This window comes from Papio anubis, chromosome X (genome assembly GCF_008728515.1).
Source record: "Papio anubis isolate 15944 chromosome X, Panubis1.0, whole genome shotgun sequence".
NCBI lineage: Eukaryota > Metazoa > Chordata > Mammalia > Primates > Cercopithecidae > Papio > Papio anubis.
In genome coordinates, this window is record NC_044996.1 from 73,623,013 (window position 1) to 73,642,077 (window position 19,065).

The window sequence follows — 19,065 nt, forward strand, 5'->3', positions numbered from 1 at the left end:
AAAATCAATAAAATACTGGCAAACCGGATTCAGCACATCAAAAGCTTATCCACCATGATCATGGGTTTCATCCCTGGGATGCAAGGCTGGGCCCCAAATGATCGCAAACAACACAAATATAATCCAGCATATAAACAGAACCAAAGACAAGAACCATATGATTATTCAATAGATGAAAAGGCTTGACAAAATTCAACAGCCCTTCATGCTAAAAAAAATCTCAATAAATTCGGTATTGATGGAACGTGACTTCAAAACATAAGAGCTATTTATAGACAAACCCACACAATACATCATACTGAATGGGCAAAACTGGAAAAAATTCCCTTTGAAAAACTGGCATTAAGACAGGATGCCCTCTCACCACTTCTAATATTCAACATAGTGTTGGAAGTTCTGGCTAGGCAATTAGGGCAAGAGAAAGAAAACTGGGTATTCAGTTAGAAAAGAAGAAGTCAATTGTCCTCTGTTTGCAGATGAGACATGATTGTATATTTAGAAAACCCCAATGTCTCAGCTAAATCTCCTTAAGCTGAGCAACTCTTGCAAAGTCTCTGCATACAAAATTAATGTGCAAAAATCAAGGCATTCTTATACAGCAGTAACAGACAAACAGAGAGCCAAATCAGATGAACTTCCTATCTGGCCACTGTTTCAAAGAGAATAAAATACCTAGGAATCCAACTGACAAGTGGATGTAAAGGACCCTTCAAGGAGAACTACAAACCACTGCTCAGTGAAATAAAAGAGGACAAAACAAATGGAAGAACACCATGTCACATAGAAGGATCAATATTGTGAAAAATGGCCATACTGCCCAAGGTTATTTATAGATTCAATGCCATTCCCATCAAGCTACCAATGAGTTTCTCTTCAGAATGGAAAAACTGCTTTAAAGCTATATGGAACCATAAAGAGCCCGTGATTGCCAAGACAATCCTAAGTCAGAACAAAGCTGGAGGCATCACGCTACCTGACTTCAAACTATACTACAAGGCTGTGCAACTAAAACAGCATGGTGCCTAAATGCAAACAGAGATATAGACCAATGGAACAGAACAGAGTCCTCAGAAATAATACCACACATCTACAGCCATCTGATCTTTGACAAACCGGAGAGAACAAGAAAATGGGGAAAGGATCTCCTCTATTTAATAAATGGTGCTGGGAAATTGACTAGCCATAAGTAGAAAGCTGAAACTGGATCCTCTCCCTACTCCCTCTTATAATGAAAATTAATTCAAGATGGATTAGAGACTTAAATGTTAGACCTAATACCATAAAACCCTAGAGGAAAACCTAGGTAGTACCATTCAGGACATAGGCATGGCAAAGACTTCATGTCTAAAACACCAAAAGCAACGGCAGCAAAGCCAAATTGGAAGGAAATGGGATCTCATTAACTAAAGAGCTCTGCACAGCAAAAGAAACTACCATCAGAGTGAACAGGCAACCTACAGAATGGGAGAAAAAATCCTGCAATCTACTCATCTGACAAAGGGCTAATATCCAGAACCCACTTAAGAACTCAAACAAATTCTACAAGAAGAAAAGTCAACAAACAACCCCATCAAAAGTAAGGTGCTGATATGAACAGACATTTCAAAAGAAGACATTCATACAGCCAACAGACACATGAAAAAATGCTCATCATCATCACTGGCCATCAGGAGAAATGCAAATCAAAAACCACAATGAGACTCCATCTCAAGCAAAGCTAAAATGGCTTATCATTAAAAAGTCAGGAAACAACAGGTGCTGGAGAGGATGTGGGAGAAATAGAACACTTTTACACTGTTGGTGGATTGTAAACTAGTTCAACCATTATGGAAACAGTGTGGCTTATTCCTCAAGGATCTAGAACTAGATGTACCATATGACCCAGCCATCCCATTACTGGGTATATACCCAAAGGATTATAAATTATGCTGCTATAAAGACATGCACACGATGTTTATTGCAGCACTATTCACAATAGCAGACTTGAATCAACCCAAATGTCCATCAGTGACAGATTGATTAAGAAATGTGGCACATAATTCATGGAATACTATGCAGCCATAAAAGGATGAGTTTGTGTCTTGTAGGGACATGGATGAGCTGAAACCATCATTCTTATAAACTATCACAAGAACAGAAAACCAAACACCGCATGTTCTCACTATATAGTGGAACTGAACAATGATCACTTTGGACTTTAGGAAGGGGAACATCACACACCGGGTCCTATCATGGGAGGGGGGAGGAGGGATTGTATCAGAGTTATACCTGATGTAAATGACGAGTTGATGGGTGCAGCACAGCAACAACATGGCAATAAGTATACATATGTAACAAACCTGCACGCTATGCACATGTACCCTCTACAACTTAAAAGTATAATAATAATAAATAAATTTAAAAAAATTATTGGTTTATAATTATTTTATTTTAGCACTTTAAATATGTCACCCCATTGCCTTCTGGTTTTATAATTTCTCACGATCTTGTTTTTAAGATCCTTTCATACATAGTAAAAATCTTCTCATAAACTGCTTTCAAGATTCTCTTTATCATTGAATTTTAACACTGTTATTGTGCCATATCTAGGTGTGACTGTCTTAGAGTTCATTCTATTTGGAGTTCATTGTTCTTCTTGAATGTACTGATCAATGTTTTTCATCAAAGTTTTGATTTTTTACCATAACCCATTCAAATATTCTACATTCTTCTTTGTCTCCCTCCTCTACATCTGGAATTCACATTATACATATATTGGTGCATTTGATTATGTCCAATGGGTCTCTCAGACTCTGTTCATTTTCCTTCATTCTTTATATTCCTTATTCTTTCTGTTCTTCGATCTGAATAATTTTATTTGACCTATCTTTAAGTATGCTGATTCTCTCTTCTTGTTGCTCAAATCTGCTGCTGAACCACAGTAGTGGATTTTTCATGTCAGTCACTGTGCTTTTCAATTTCCAAAATTCTACTTGTTGATAGGTAACTTCTGTTTTATTTATATTTTCTGTATGGTAAAATAACATTATAATTATTTTATTTAGTTATTTAAACATATTTTTCTTTAGTTGTTTGAACATACTCATAATAGCTAAATTAAAATCTTTGTCATATGAGTCCAACATCTGGACTTCCTCAGGGGAAAAACATATTTTTAACTGTGTATAAGCCATACTTTCTTATATCTTTGCATGTCTCATATTTTTATCTGGGAAAATGAACATTTTAAATAATACTATGTTTAATTTTTGGATGTTAGATTATCCTGCCCCTTCCCGGGAGATTATTGTTGTTTATGCTTGTTTATTTTCTGACTTTTTGAAACTAATTTTGTAAGGTCTGTATTCTTTGTCTTGCATTGTCACTGAAGTCCCTGCTCAATTAACTTAATAATCAGCTAATGACTGAAAACAGATTTCCTTAAACATATTAAACCAGTAAGTCCTCCAGTCTTTTCAGGGACTCTGTGTGTGTGTGTATGAGTGTGTGTGTGTGTGTGTGTGTGAGATGGCACAACTTCTTCATTTCCTGCTTGCACAAGTATCAAAGTATGCCATAAGTATTAAAGTAGAATCTCCTTGGGTCTTCTCTGAGCATGCACAACATCCTGGTCATGCACACAGTCCAAAAGATGCATGGGGCCTCCTAGATTCTCAGAAATATGTTAGACTTTTTCAAAGCCTCTACAGACATGTGATTTTCCAGATTTTCTTTTTAAGATGTTTGGTTATCTTATTGGCTTTTCCATCTGTTATCCACTGCTGCATGCATCTGTGAAGTTAAACCATTTTCTATAATTGTTTTCAACAAATGTCCCTGAGGGGAAGGGCTTTTTTTCCACTGAATAAACTTTGAGTCAAGTCAAATATAGTCTTCCAAAGGGGTGTTTTCCAGTGAATCATCACACAAGTCGAATAGTAAAAATCCTCTGAAAATGAAAGTTAAAAGAGCTCCATCTCCAAACTTCCACTTCTAGTGGCTGCCAGGCTTCTGGCTTTTACCCTAATTTTGAGTTGCTGATTTTCATGGCTGCTGCAGAGATGGAAGCAAAGAGTGGAAATAGGGCAAGTTATAGTGCCACAAAGCTCACTATTCTTCCTGAGATTCATCTGCTTTTCTTGATGTACAACAGAATACTCTATTAAGTAGATAATGGGGTCAATAAAGGTGACCACACATGTAATTTCTACTCTCTATATTTTAGAAAATGTTATCAGTTGTCCTGAAAAAAACTGTTTAGTCTGCCATGGAATAGAAGTTTAGGAATAACATGTACTATGATTTCCTTTGGGATAATGATACAGTGAAAGGTACTGCATAGACACGACCTCTGGAACCCTGTCAACCTGTCATCTTTCAGTAAGCAGGCTTGTTGTGTGGAGGTCCTAGAACCTAGGTGTGGGAAGAATAGAAGGGAAAGTATATAAAACAGCTGAAAGCAAGTCGTTATGGTTATTGTCCTAATTCTAATTCCAATAGACTTTGCTGTAACTCAGTAGACTCTATTTCAGTTGTTTTCCAACACTTGTCTTAGTTATCCACAGTATATTAAGGGATTTGCAGGTTTCAACAGGGATCAAAATCAGGCTAAAGTTGGAATATACTCTTAGAAGTGCTATCCAAGTACCCTTCCAGATAATAGCTTCCTAAAAGTCTTATAACTCAAAATCCTTTTCTACTACTTAGAGAACAGAACAAGTAAGAATTGAGTTGGGAGGAAACAAATATTTAAAACAGTAAATTTGCTTCAATAAGTATTTGTTGAATCACAATGCACACAGCATTATACTAGGCACAGCTATAGGGGCTGAATGGAGGAAATAAATGCAGATATGAATTGCATAAAGCTATTACCCTCCGGAAATATACACCTAAGCAAGAGAAGTCTAAAATAGAAATATCAAAACACACACACATCAAAATATGGAAAATGCCTATTAAAGAATACTAGCAAAGTACTCCAAAGATGCGGAAGAGAGTAGAGTGCCACAAAGCCATTTGAAATGGACCACAAAGGGTGAACAGGATTTTTCACTAAAGTGAGCATAGGCATTACATGGTGAAGGAAAAAGAATCCATTGTGACTTGTTAATTCAATACTTGTATGGTAGAAGTGTCTACAATTTAGAAACTAGTTGAGAGAAGATCATGAAGGACTTTGAATGCAAGGTGAAAGAGTGTATTATTTTCTGTAAGCAATAAAAAGCCAGTGGCTGATATTGTTAAGGAAGTGTTTGACATGAATGAGGTTGTACTTCAGGAAATCAAACCTTGAGGTTATGTGCAGAAGGAATTGCAGAAACGGGTGGTGGTTGGGCAGGGAAGACAGCAGTAAGAAGTCTGGTGAGATGTTGCAAGGCTCTGGATAATAAAGTATTATCGTAGGCCAGAACAACACCACAAAGCAATAAAATGTTGGTTTTGGTGCTAGGTTGCCCTAGTCCATTCCTATCCACAGCCCTCTATTCTCCCACATCTATTGTCATTTCACCACGTATTTTCTGGTGATATTTGTTCCAGGTTTTTTCGTTTTCCTCTCTTAATACTAACCCACTCTCAACCCCAGGAATTCTTGTTAGTGTCAGTACCCCTGGGCCTTGCTCTTTGTTGTCCGCATTTAATTATAAAATGCTGGAGCTAAGATCCTGTAGCTTATAGAAGAGTCAATTTGACATCAGGTCAAGTTGACTCCAAGTTTTAAAAATTCTGTATACATGATGGGGAGAGTGAAGTGCAGAAAGGAAAGTGATTTGTCAAAAGTCACATATGAAATCTTTGTCTCAACTGAAGCTTGGAGAAAATAGACTTAAGAGATTAAGGCCACTCCAATGTTTCTTCCACTGGATTACATTGCCAGGCTCTGAAGCTGTTATTTACCTCTGAGTAAACTTTAGACTACAAGGTGTTGGGTTGGTGGTATCTGGTTAGTTACAGCCATGCTGACTGGACTTAGGCCAGAGATCTATTTGCACTCAGCCTCTTCCAGAAACACCACACTCCCCTCAGTTAATCTTAGTCCCCAGCTGTCAAAACAGGTGGTACATGGATAAAGCCTGAGAGAGCAGCACTACTGAGAGAAGAGGACAAAATTCTGGAGTCTGAGAGAAATTAGGTTACTAAGAGGGCTGACTGAAGAAGAAAGTCATAGAGCTTCTTTTAGGCAGAATATATGAGGTTAAATGAGTGAGTAGTAAAATGTAAATGCAAGAAAATCTAGAATGAGGTAGAGCAAGATGGTCAAATGGAAGCCTCCACTGATCATCCTCCCTGCAGGAATAGAATTTTTTTATAACCACCTACTCAAAAAGCACTTTCATGAAAACCAAAAATCAGATGAGATATTGCAGTACCTGATTTTAACTTCATATTGCTGAAAGAGGCACTGAAGAGGGTAGGAAGGACAGTTTTGAATTGCCAACACCACCCCTCCCCAACCTGGTGTCAGTGGCCTCATGGCATGGAGAGAGAATCTGTGCATTTGGGGGAGGGTGAGTACAGTGAATGTGGAACTTTACATTGCAATGCAGTGCTACCAACATCGAGAAGAACTCAGTTGATGTCTGTGGAAGGAGCACTTAGACCAGCCCTGTACAAAGGGGAATTGCTCATCTTAGCAGTTGGAACCTGAGTTTTGGTAAGCCTCACCACTGTGAGCTAAAGCACTCTAGGATCCTAAATAAACTTAAAAAGCTGTCTAGGCCAGAAGGACTGCAATTCCTAAGCAATTCACAGAGCTGCTCTAGACTAGAAACCAATGGATTTGGTGGGGGTGGGGGAGTCACATGACCTAGTGAGACACTATCAGGGCAGCTAAGGGAGTGCTTACATCATCTCTCCCCAAACTCCAGGCAGTGCAGCCACCAGCTCCAAAAGCAACCCCTTCCTTCCACTTGAGAGGAAAGGGAAGAGTAAAGAGGATTTTGTTTTACAACTTGGATTCCAGTTCAGCCACAATAGAATAGGGCACTAGGCAGAGGCAGGAGGCCCCAATTCCCAGCCCTAACTCCTGGAAGACATTTCTAGACACACCTTGAAATTGAAGGGAATCTGCTCTCTTGAAAGGAAGGACCAAGTCCTGACAGGATTTTTTACCTGCTGATTAAAGCCTTCACTGGACCTTGAATAATCAGCACCGATAACAAGAGAATACATGTCATGGGCCTTGGGTGAGACTCGGAGACATGCTGGAATAAGGAGTAACCAAGCATATTCACAGCTGTGATGGCTCTGAAGATGGATAGACTCCTTCTGCTTGAGAAAAGGAGAGGGAAGAATAAAGGCGACTTTTTCTTGCATCTTAGGTACTAGCATTGCCACACTGGGAAAGAGCACCAAGTGTGCTCTTGGGGTACTCAATTCTACGTCTTGGATCTTGGATGGCATTTCTGGACTTTCCCTGGGCAAGGGGGGAGACCACTGATGTGAAGGTGAGTCACAGACCTAGCAAAAACTGATTGACAAGCCCTTGGGCTTTAAGGAAGCATTGGCAGTGCTCCCTGTGAACTGGTGGTGGTGGTGGAAGAGGGGAGAAACACCTTTGCCTGAGGAAATTGGAGAAAAGAGTGGGAAAGACTTTGTCTTGTGGTTTCAGTGCCAGCTTAGCCAAAATAGAATAGAACACCAGGTAAAATCAAAGGTTTCTGACTCCAGGCAGTGGCTCCTGGATGGCATTTCTGGACCTGTCAGGGGGCTAGAAGAACTTGCTTTCCTGGAGGGAAGGACACAATATTAACTGGCTTAACCACCTGGTATTTGTAGAGTCCTAGGTCCTTGGACAAACATAGGTGGTAACCAGGTAGTAGTTACAGCAGGCCTTGGTCAAGGCCCAGTACTGTATGTACTGTATGGGCTTCAGATCAGACCCAGCAGAGTCCAAATGGTGGTAGCCACAGGGATGTTTGTATTACCCCTCTCCCCAGCTCCAGGCAGCTCAGCAAAGAGAGAGAGACTGTTTGTTTGGGAGAAAGTGAGGAAAGAGAATCAGAATTTGTTCTTGGAAATCCAAGAAATTCTTCCAGATCTTATCTAAGTTCACCAAGGTGGTCCCTCTACAAACCTGTAAGAAATATGATGTTTCTGGGCTTGGGGTTCCACTAATGGAAATACAGATATAGTGCCCAAAAACTTAAATCACAACACCTAAGTCCCTTCAAATACCTGGAAAGCTTTCCCAAGAAGAATGAGTACAAACAAGCCTAGACTTTGAGGACTACAATAAATACCCAATTATTCAATGCCCCCAAATCACCAAATATTCATAAGCATCAAGACCATCCAGGAAAATATGACCTCAGAAAATAAACTAAATAAAGCACCAGGGACAAATCTTGGGGAGACATAGATATGTGACTCTTCAGACAGAGAATTTAAAATAGTTGTCTTCAGGAAACTCAAAGAAATTCAGAATTACACAGAGAAGAAGTTTAGAATTCCATGAGATAAATTGAACAAGGGAATTTAAATAATTAAAAAGAATCAAGCAGAAATTCTGGAGGTGAAAAATGCGAGTGACACATTGAAAGACGTATCAGAGTCTCCTCATAGCAGAACTGCTCAAGCAGAATAATTAGTGAGCTTTAAGACAGACTATTTAAAAATACACAAAGGAAACAAAAAAAAATGAAGCATGCCTAATAGATTTTTAAAAGGGCAAATCTAAGAGGTACTGGACTTAAAGAGAAGGTAAAGAAAGAGATAGATGTAGAAAGACTTACATTTCATCTAATGGATGTTGAATACACATTCTTCTCAACACATGGATTATTTTCAAAGATAAACCATTATGTTAGGCCACAAAACAAATATTAAAACATCCAAAATATTAAATAATATTAAGCATCTACTCTGATGGCAATGGAATAAAACTAAAAATCTATAACAAGAATAATTTTGGAAACTATATAATCATATGGAATTTAAACAGTATTCTCCTGAATGACCAGTGGGTCAATATGAACAATGTGAAAAAGAAATTAAAAAGTAATCCCATTTATAATAACACACATAAAATTAAACAGAAAGAGAAAATTCATAGGAGAAAAGAAATAAAGATCAAAGCAGAAATAAAGAAAATTAAAATTGAGAAAATAATACAAAGATTAACAAAAGTATTTTCAAAAGATAAAAATAATAAAAAATTTTAACCAGACTGAGAAAAAAAAAGAGAGAAGACCAAAATAAATAAAATCAGAGGTAAAAAGAGAGACACTGCAACCAATTCTGCAGAAACTCAAAGGATTGTTAGAGGTTACTATGAGCAACTATGTGCCAACACATTGGAAAACCTAGAAGAAACGAGTAAATTTCTAGACATATAAATCCACCAAGATTGAACCATGAAGAAATCCAAAACATAAATAGACCAGTAACAAGTAAAAAGATTGAAATCATAATGAAAAGTCTCCCAGCAAACAAAAGCCTGGGACACAATGTCATCACTGCTGAATTTTACAAAACATTTAAATAAATAATACCAATTCTACTCAAATTATTCCAAAAAATAGAGGTAAATGGAATAATTCCAAATTCATTCTACAAGATCAGTATTACCCTGATAACAAAACCAAAGACTTATCAAAAAAAACAGAAGCCAAAATCTCTGATGAACATTGATGCAAGAATTCTCAACAAAATACTAGCAAACTGAATTCAACAACACATTAAAAAGAACATTCATCATAACCAAGTGAGATTTATCCCAGGGATTCAAGGACGGTTTTATGTATGCAAATTAATTAATGTGATATATCAACACAATGAAGGACAAAAACCACATGATCATTTCAATTGATGCTGAAAACCCATTTGATAATTTTGAATATTTCTTTATGATTGAAAAAGAAAACCTCAAAAAATTGGGTATAGAAGGAGCTTACATCAACAAAATAAAAGTCATACACGATGGCCCACAGCTAGTATCATACTGACTGGGGAAAAACTGAAAGCTTTTCCTCTAAGATAGGGAACATGACAAAGATAACCACTGTCACCATTGTTATTTAACATAGTACTGGAAGTCATAGCTTGGGCAATCAGACAAGGGAGAAAAATAAAGGGCATCCAGATTGGAAAATAAAAGTCAAATTATTCTTGTTTGCAGATTATAGGATCTATGTTTGAAAAAAATCTAATGATGCCAGCAAAAAATTAAAACTAATAAGCAAATTCAAGGAAGTTACAGAATACAAAATGAACAAACAAAAATTGATAACATTTTTAATATGCCAAAAGCAAACAATCTGAAAAAAAAACCAAGAAAGTAATCCCATTTACAATAGCTACAAGTAAAATTAAATATCTATGAAGCAACTTAACCAAATAAATAAAGTACCTCTACAATTAAACTATAATTTACTGATGAAAGAAATGTAAGAGGACAAAGAAGATGGAAAGATATTTTATGTTCATAAATTGAAATAATCAGTATTGTTAAAAAGTTCATATTGCCCAAAGCAATCTGCAAGTACAATGCAGTCTTTATCAAAATATCAAGGACATTCATCACAGAAAGAGAAAAAGCAATTATAAAACTTATATGGAACCACAAAAGACCCTGAAAAGCTAAAGCTATTCTGAGCAAAAAGAACAAAAGTGGAGAAATCACCTGAGTTCAAATCATACCACAGAGCAACAGTAACCACAACAGCATGGTACTGGCATAAAACTATATACATAGATCAGTGGAACAAAATAGAAAACTCATTTTTTGGTGATTTCCTTCATTAGGGTTTTATAGTTTTCATTGTAGAGATATTTTGCTTTGGTTAAGTTAATTTCTAGGTATTTAATTTTATGTGTGGTTATTATAAATGATATTATTTTTTAATTTCTTTTTCACATTGTTCACTGCTGGCATATAGAATCGCTACTGATTTTTGTATGTTGATTTTTGTATCCTGCAAATTTACTGAATTTGTTTATCAGTTCTAATAAAAATAAAAACAATTGGACCGGGCGCGGTGGCTCATGCCTGCAATCCCAGCACTTTGGGAGGCCGAGGCTGGTGGATCACCTGAGGTTGAGAGTTCAAGACTAGCCTGACCAACATGCAGAAACCCCGTCTCTACCAAAAATACAAAAAAAAATTAGTTGGGCATGGTGGTGCATGCCAGCTACTCCGGAGGCTGAGGCAGGAGAATCGCTCGAACCCAGGAGATGGAGGTTGTGGTGAACCAAGATCGCACCATTGCACTCCAGCCTGGGCAACAAGAGTGAAACTCGGTCTCAAAAAAAAAAAAAAAATTGGACTCATGAACATGGAAAGATGGTTACCAGAGGCTGAGAAGAGTAGCAGCGGGCTGAAGGGTAGGTGGGGATGGTTAATGGGTACAAAAAATATAGAAAGAATAAATAAGACCTACTATCGATAGCACAATAGAGTAACTACACAGTCAATAATAACTTTATTGTATATTTTTAAATAGCTTAAATAATGCAATTGCTTAGTATTGTTTAGGCTATGCAGGCTCTTTTGGGGTTCCATATGAATTTTAGGATTGTTTTATTCTTGTTCTGTGAAGAATGATGATGGTATTTTCATGGAAATTGCATTAAATTTGTAAATTGCTATGGAAAGTATGGTCATTTTAACAAAATTGATTCTACCTGTTCATGAGCATGAGATGTGTTTCCATTTGTTTGTGTCATCTATGATTTTTTTCAGCGGTGTTTTTTAGTTTTCCTTGTAGAGGTCTTTCACCTCCTTAGCTAAGTATATTCCTAAGTATTTTATTTTTTTGCAGCTGTTGTAAAAAGGTTTGAGGTTTGTGTGTTTGTGGGGGGTTTTTTTGTTTGTTTGTTTTGAGACGGAGTCTCGCTTTGTTCCCCAAGCTGGAGTGCAGTGGCGCGATCTCTGCTCACTGCAAGCTCCGTCTCCGGGGTTCACGCCATTCTCCTGCCTCAGCCTCCCGAGTAGCTGGGACTACAGGTGCCCGCCACCACGCCCACCTAATTTTTTTGTATTTTTAGTAGAGACGGGGTTTCACTGTGTTAGCCAGGATAGTCTGGATCTCCTGACCTCGTGATCCACCCGCCTGGATTGAGTTCCTGATTTGATTCTCAGCTGGTCATTGTTGGTGTATGGCAGTGCTACTGGTTTGTGTACATTGCTTTTATATCCTAAAACTTTACTGAATTCATTTATCAGATCTAAGAGCTTTTTCAAGGAGTCTTTAGGGTTTTCTTGGTATACAATCATATTATCAGCAAACAGTGACACTTTGACTTCCTCTTTTTCAATTTGGATTTCCTTTATATTTTTATCTTGTGTGATTGCTCTGGCTAGGACTTCCAGTACTTTGTTTAATAGAAGTAGTAAAAATGGGCATCCTTCTCTTATTCAGTGCTCAGGGGCAATGCTTTTGGCTCTTCCCCATTCAATATGATGTTGGCTGTGGGTTTGTCATAGATGGCTTTATTACTTTGAGTTATGGCCCTTCTGTGCCAATTTTGTTGAGAGTTTTTATCGTAAAGGGATACTGGATTTTGTCAAATGCTTTTTCTGCATCTATTGAGATAATAATATAATTCTTGTTTTTAACTCTCTTAATGTAATGCATTATGTTTATTGATTTGTGTTTATAAAACCATCCCTGCATCCCTGGTATAAAACCCACTTGATCATGATGTATTATCTTGCTAATATATTGTTAAGAGGGGCGGAGCAAGATGGCTTCTAATAGGAACAGTCTAGTCTCCAACTCCCAGCCAGCGACACAGAAGACCGGTGATTTCTGCATTTCAACTGAGGTACTGGGTCTATCTCACTGGGGATGCCGGACGATCGGTACTGGTCAGCTGTTGCAGCCCGGACCAGCTTAGCTTTCGAAGCAGGGCGCAGGCATCGCCGCCTGGGAAGCTTAAGGGGCAACCTTTTCCTAGCCAGGGAACTGAGACACACAACACCTGGAAAATCGGGTAACTCCCACCCCAATATTGCACTTTAAGCAAACAGGCACACCAGGAGATCATATCCCACACCTGGCCGGGAGGGTCCCATCCACGAGCCTCCCCCTCATTGCCAGTACAGCAGTCTGTGATCTACCGCAAGGCAGCAGCGCAGGTTGGGGAGGGCTCTCATTGCTGAGGCTTTGCGAACAAGCTGCTGGCTCCAACTGCGGGAGCTCACAGCAGCTCAAGGAAACCTGCCTGTCTCTGTAGACTCCACCTCTGGGAACAGGGCACAGCCACACAACAACAACAACAACAACAACAACAAAGCAGCAGAAACCTCTGCAGACGCAAAACGACTCTGTCTGACAGCTTTGGAAAGAGAGCAGTGGATCTCCCAACACGGAGGCTGAGATCTGAGAACGGACAGACTGCCTGCTCAAGTGGGTCCCTGACCCCTGAGTAGCCTAACTGGGAGACATCCCCCACTAGGGGCAGTCTGACACCCCAATACCTCACAGGGTGGAGTATACCGAGAGGAAGCCCAAAGCAAGAATCAGACAGGTACACACTCGCTGTTCAGAACTATTCTATCTTCTGCAGCCTCTGCTGCTGATACCCAGGCAAACAGGGTCTGAGTGGGACCTCAAGCACCTCCAACAGACTCCACAGCTGAGGGTCCTGACTGTTAGAAGGAAAACTATCAAACAGGAAGGACACCCACACCAAAACCCCATCAGTACATCACCATCATCAAAGACCACAGAGGCAGATAAAGTCCACAAAGATGGGGAAAAAGCAGGCAGAAAAAAAGCTGAAATTCAAAAATAAGAGCACATCCCCTCGCAAAGGAGCTTGTACGCCTCATCGCCAGCAACGGATCAAAGCTGGACGGAAAATGACTTTGACGAGATGAGAGAAGAAGGCTTCAGTCCATCAAATTTCTTAGGATAAAGGAGGAATTAATGCACTCCAGCAAAGAAACTAAAAATCTTGAAAAAAAGTGGAAGAATTGACTTGCCAGGATCTAATTAATGCAGAGAAGGTCATAAACTAAATGAAAGAGATGAAACCATGACACCAGAAATAATGCTGACAAATGCACAAGCTTCAGTAAACCGACTCGACCAACTGGAAGAAAGAGTATCAGCGATTGAGGATCAAAATGAATGAAATGAAGGGAGAAGAGAAACCAAAAGAAAAAGAAGAAAAAGAAATGAACAAAGCCTGCAAGAAGTATGGGATTATGTAAAAGACCAAATTGGGCTCACTGGGGTGCCTGGAAAGTGAGGGGAATGGGAACCGTTGGAAAACACCTTCAGGATATCATCCAGGAGAACTTCCCAACCCAGGGCAGGCCAACATTCAAATCCAGGAAATACAGAGAACGCCACAAAGATACTCCTCTGAGAAGAGCAACCCAAGACACATAATTGCCAGATTCACCAAAGTTGAAATGAAGGAAAAATCTTAAGGGCAGCCAGAGAGAAAGGTCGGTTACCCACAAAGGGAAGCCCATCAGACTCACAGCAGATCTCGCAGAAACTCCAAGCCAGAAGAGAGAAACACATTCAACATTCTTAAAGAAAAATTTAAACCCAGAATTTCATATCCAGCCAAACTAAGTTTCATAAGTGGGCTGAGAAATAAAATCCTTTTACAGATAAGCAAATGCTTAGAGATTTTGTCACCACTAGGCCTGCTCTACAAGAGACCCCAAAGGAAGCACTCACTGGAAAGGAACAACCGTACCAGCCATTGCAAAAACATGCCAAAATGTAAAGACCCATCGAGGCTAGGAAGAAACTGCATCAACTAACGAGCAAAATAACCAAGAAGTTAATATCATAATGGCAGGATCAAGTTCACACATAACAATCTTAACCTTAAATGTAAAATGGACTAAATGCTCCAATTAAAAGACACAGACTGGCAAACTGATAAAGAGTCAAGACTCCATCAGTCTGCTTGTATTCAGGAGACTCCATCTCACACGCATATACAGCATGTGGCTCAAAATAAAGGGATGGGAGGAAGATTTACCAAGCAATGGAGAACAAAAAGCAGGGTTGCAACCTAGTCTCTGATAAAACAGACTTTTAAAACCATCAAAGATCAAAAGAGACAAAGAAGGCCATTACATAATGGTCAAGGGATCAATTCAACAGGAAGAGCTAACTATCCTAAATATATATGCACCCAATACAGGAGCACCTAGATTCATAAAGCAAGTCCTTAGGAGACTTACAAAGAGACTAGGGACTCCATACAATAATAATGGGAGACTTCAACACTCCACTGTCAACATTAGACAGATCAATCTAGACAGAAAGTTAACAAGGATGTCCAGGAATTGAACTCATCTCTGCAGCAAGCAGACCTAATAGACATCTATAGAACTTCCACCCCAAATCAACAGAATATACATTCTTTCCTTAGCACCACACTGCACTTACTCCAAATTGACCATATAATTGGAAGTAGCACTCCTCAGCAAATGTACAAGAACAGAAATTATAACAAACCGTCTCTCAGACCACAGTGCAATCAAACTAGAACTCAGGACTAAGAAACTCAATCAAAACCGCTCAACTACATGGAAACTGAACAACCTGCTCCTGAATGACTACTGGGTACATAACTAAATGAAGGCAGAAATAAAGATGTTCTTGGAAACCACCGAGAACAAAGATACAACATACCAGAATCTCTGGGACACATTTAAAGTGCAGAGGGAAATTTATAGCACTAAATGCCCACAAGAGAAGGCAGGAAAGATCAAAAATTGACACTCTAACATCGCAATTAAAAGAAGAACTAGAGAAGCAAGAGCAAACACACCCAAAGCTAGCAGAAGGCAAGAAATGTCTAAGATCAGAGCAGAACTGAAGGAGATAGAGACACAAAACCTCCAAAAAAAATCAATGAATCCAGGGAGTTGGTTTTTGAAAAGATCAACAAAATTGACAAAACCACTAGCAAGACTAATAAAGAAGAAAAGAGAGAAGAATCAAATCTATCTAATTAAAATGATAAAGGGGATATCACCACCACCCCACAGAAATACAAACTACCATCAGAGAATACTATAAACACCTCACGCAAATGTCTGGAAAACCTAGAAGAAAATGGATAATTTCCTGACACTTACACTCTTCCAAGACTAAACCAGAAGAAGTTGAATCCCCTGAATAGACCAATAGTAGGCTCTGGAAATCGATGGGGCCACTACACAGCCTACCAACCAAAAAAAGTCCAGGACCAGATGGATTCACAGCTGAATTCCCACCAGAGGTATAAGGAGGAGTTGGTACCATTCCTTCTGAAACTATTCCAATCAATAGAAAAGAGGGAATCCTCCCTAACTCATTTTATGAGGCCAACATCATCCTGATACCAAAGCCTGGCAGAGACACAACAAAAAGAGAATTCTGACCAATATCCCTGATGAACATCGATGCAAAAATCCTCAATAAAATACTGGCAAACCGGATTCAACAACACATCAAAAGCTATCCACCATGATCAAGTGGGTTTCATCTCTGGATGCAAGGCTGGTTCAACATTCGCAAATCAATAAACATAATCCATATATAAACAGAACCAAAGACAAGAACCACATGATTATTCCCAATAGGATGCAGAAAAGGCTTTTGACAAAATTCAACAGCGCCCTTCATGCTAAAAACGCCAATGTCTGGTATTGATGGAACGCACTCAAAATCATCATCATAAGAGCTACGAGACAAACCCACAGCCATCATACTGAATGGGCAAAAACTGGAAAAATTCCCTTGAAAACTGGCAATAAGACAGGGATGCCCTCTCCTCACCACTCCTATTCAACATAGTGTTGGAAGTTCTGGCTAGGGTACTAGGAAAAGAGAAAGAAATCAGGTATTCAGTTAGAAAAGAAGAAGTCAAATTGTCCCTGCTTGCAGATGACAGATTGTATATTTAGAAAACCCCATTGTCTCCAGCCCAAAATCTCCTTAACCTGATAAGCAACTTCAGCAAAGTCTCAGGATACAAAATTCACACGTGTGCAAAAATCACAAGCATTCTTATACACCAATAACAGACAAACACAGAGCCAAATCACGAATCAACTTCATTCACAATTGCTTCAAAGAGAATAAAATACTCATGGAACTAAACCTGACAAGGGATTTAAAGGACCTTCAAGGAGAACTACAAACCACTGCTCAGTGAAATAAAAGAGGACACAAACAAATGTAAGAACATACCATGCTCATGGATAGGAAGAATCAATATCGTGAAAATGGCCATACTGCCCAGGCGTAATTTATAGATTCAATGCCATCCCCTATCAAGTTACCAATGAGTTTCTTCACAGAATTGGAAAACTGCTTTAAAGTTCATATATGGAACCAAAAGAGCTCCGCATCTCCAAAAGGCAATCCTAAGTCAAAGAACAAAGCTGGAGGCATCACGCTACCTGACTCAACCATACTAAAGGCTACAGTAACCAAAACAGCATGGTACTGGTACCAAAACAGATATAGACCAATGGAACAGAACAGAGTCCTCAGAAATAATACCACACATCTACAGCCATCTGATCTTTTGACACAAACCTCGAAAACAAGAAATGGGAAAGGATTCCTATTTAATAAATAAAGCAAAATTACTAGCCATAAGTAGAAAGCTGAAACTGATCCTTCCTTACTCCTATACGAAAATTAATTCAAGATGGATTAGAGACTTAAAAGTTAGACCTAATACCATAAAAAACCTAGAGGAAACCTAGGTAGTACCATTCAGGGACATAGGCATAGGCAAAGACTTCATGTCTAAAAACACCAAAAGCAACGGGCAGCAAAAGCAAATTGACAAATGGGATCTAATTAAACTAAAGAGCTTCTGCACAGCAAAAAGAAACTACCATCGAGTGGTGAACAGGCAACTCCAATGGGAGAAATTGCAAATCTACTCATCTGACAAAGGGCTATTATCCAGAACCTACAAAGAACTCCAACAAATTTACAAGAAAAAAACAAACAACCCCATCAAAAAGTGGGCAGTTGATATGAACAGACATTTCCTCAAAAGAGTGACATTCATACAGCCAACAGACATAAGCAAGGAAAAATGCTCATCATCACTGGCCATCAGAGAATGCAAATCAAAAACCACAATGAGATACCATCTCACACCAGTTAGAATGGCGACCATTAAAAGTCAGGAAACAACAGGTGCTGAGAGGATGGAGAAATAGGAACACTTTACACTGTTGGTGGATTGTAAACTAGTTCAACCATTATGGAAAACAAAAATATGATTCCTCAAGGATCTAGAACTAGATGTACCATATGACCCAGCCATCCCATTACTGGGGATATAAATTCAAAGGATTGGTACCATGGCTGCTATAAAGACACATGCACACGATGTTTATTAAGTGCACCATTCACAATATAGCAAGACTTGGAATCAACCCAAATGTCCATCAGTGACAGATTGATTAAGAAACGTGCACATATACACCCATGGAATACTATGCAGCCATAAAAAGGATGAGTTTCATATTCCCTTGTAGGGACATGGATGCAGCTGGAAACCATCATTCTTAGCAAACCACGCGCTAAACAGAAAACCAAACACCGCGATGTTCTCACCATAGTGGAAACTGGAACAACTGGTGATCACTTGGACTCAGGAAGGGGAACATCACACACCGGGCCTATCATGGGGAGGGGGAGGGGGAGGGATTGCATGGGGAGTTATGCACTGATGTAAAATGACGAGCTGATGGGTGCAGCAGACTAACATGGCACAAGTATACATATGTAACAAACCTGCATGTTATGCACATGTACCCTACAACTTAAAGTATAATAATAATAAATAAATTAAAAAATATATATATATATTGTTGAATTTGGTTATCCAGTATTTTTGTTGTGGATTTTTGCATCTATGTTCATGAGGGATATTTGTCTGTACTTTTCCTTTTTGTTATGTCTTTTCCTGGCTTTGGCGTTAGGTTGGTACTGGCTGCATAGAATAATTTAGGGAGGATTCTCTTTCTCTATCCTTTGAAACAGTTTCAGTAGAATTGGTACCAATTCTTCTTTGAATTTCTAATAGAATTCAGTGGTGAATCTGTCTGGTCTTGGTTTTTTTGTTGCTGGCAAATTTTTTATTACTGATTAT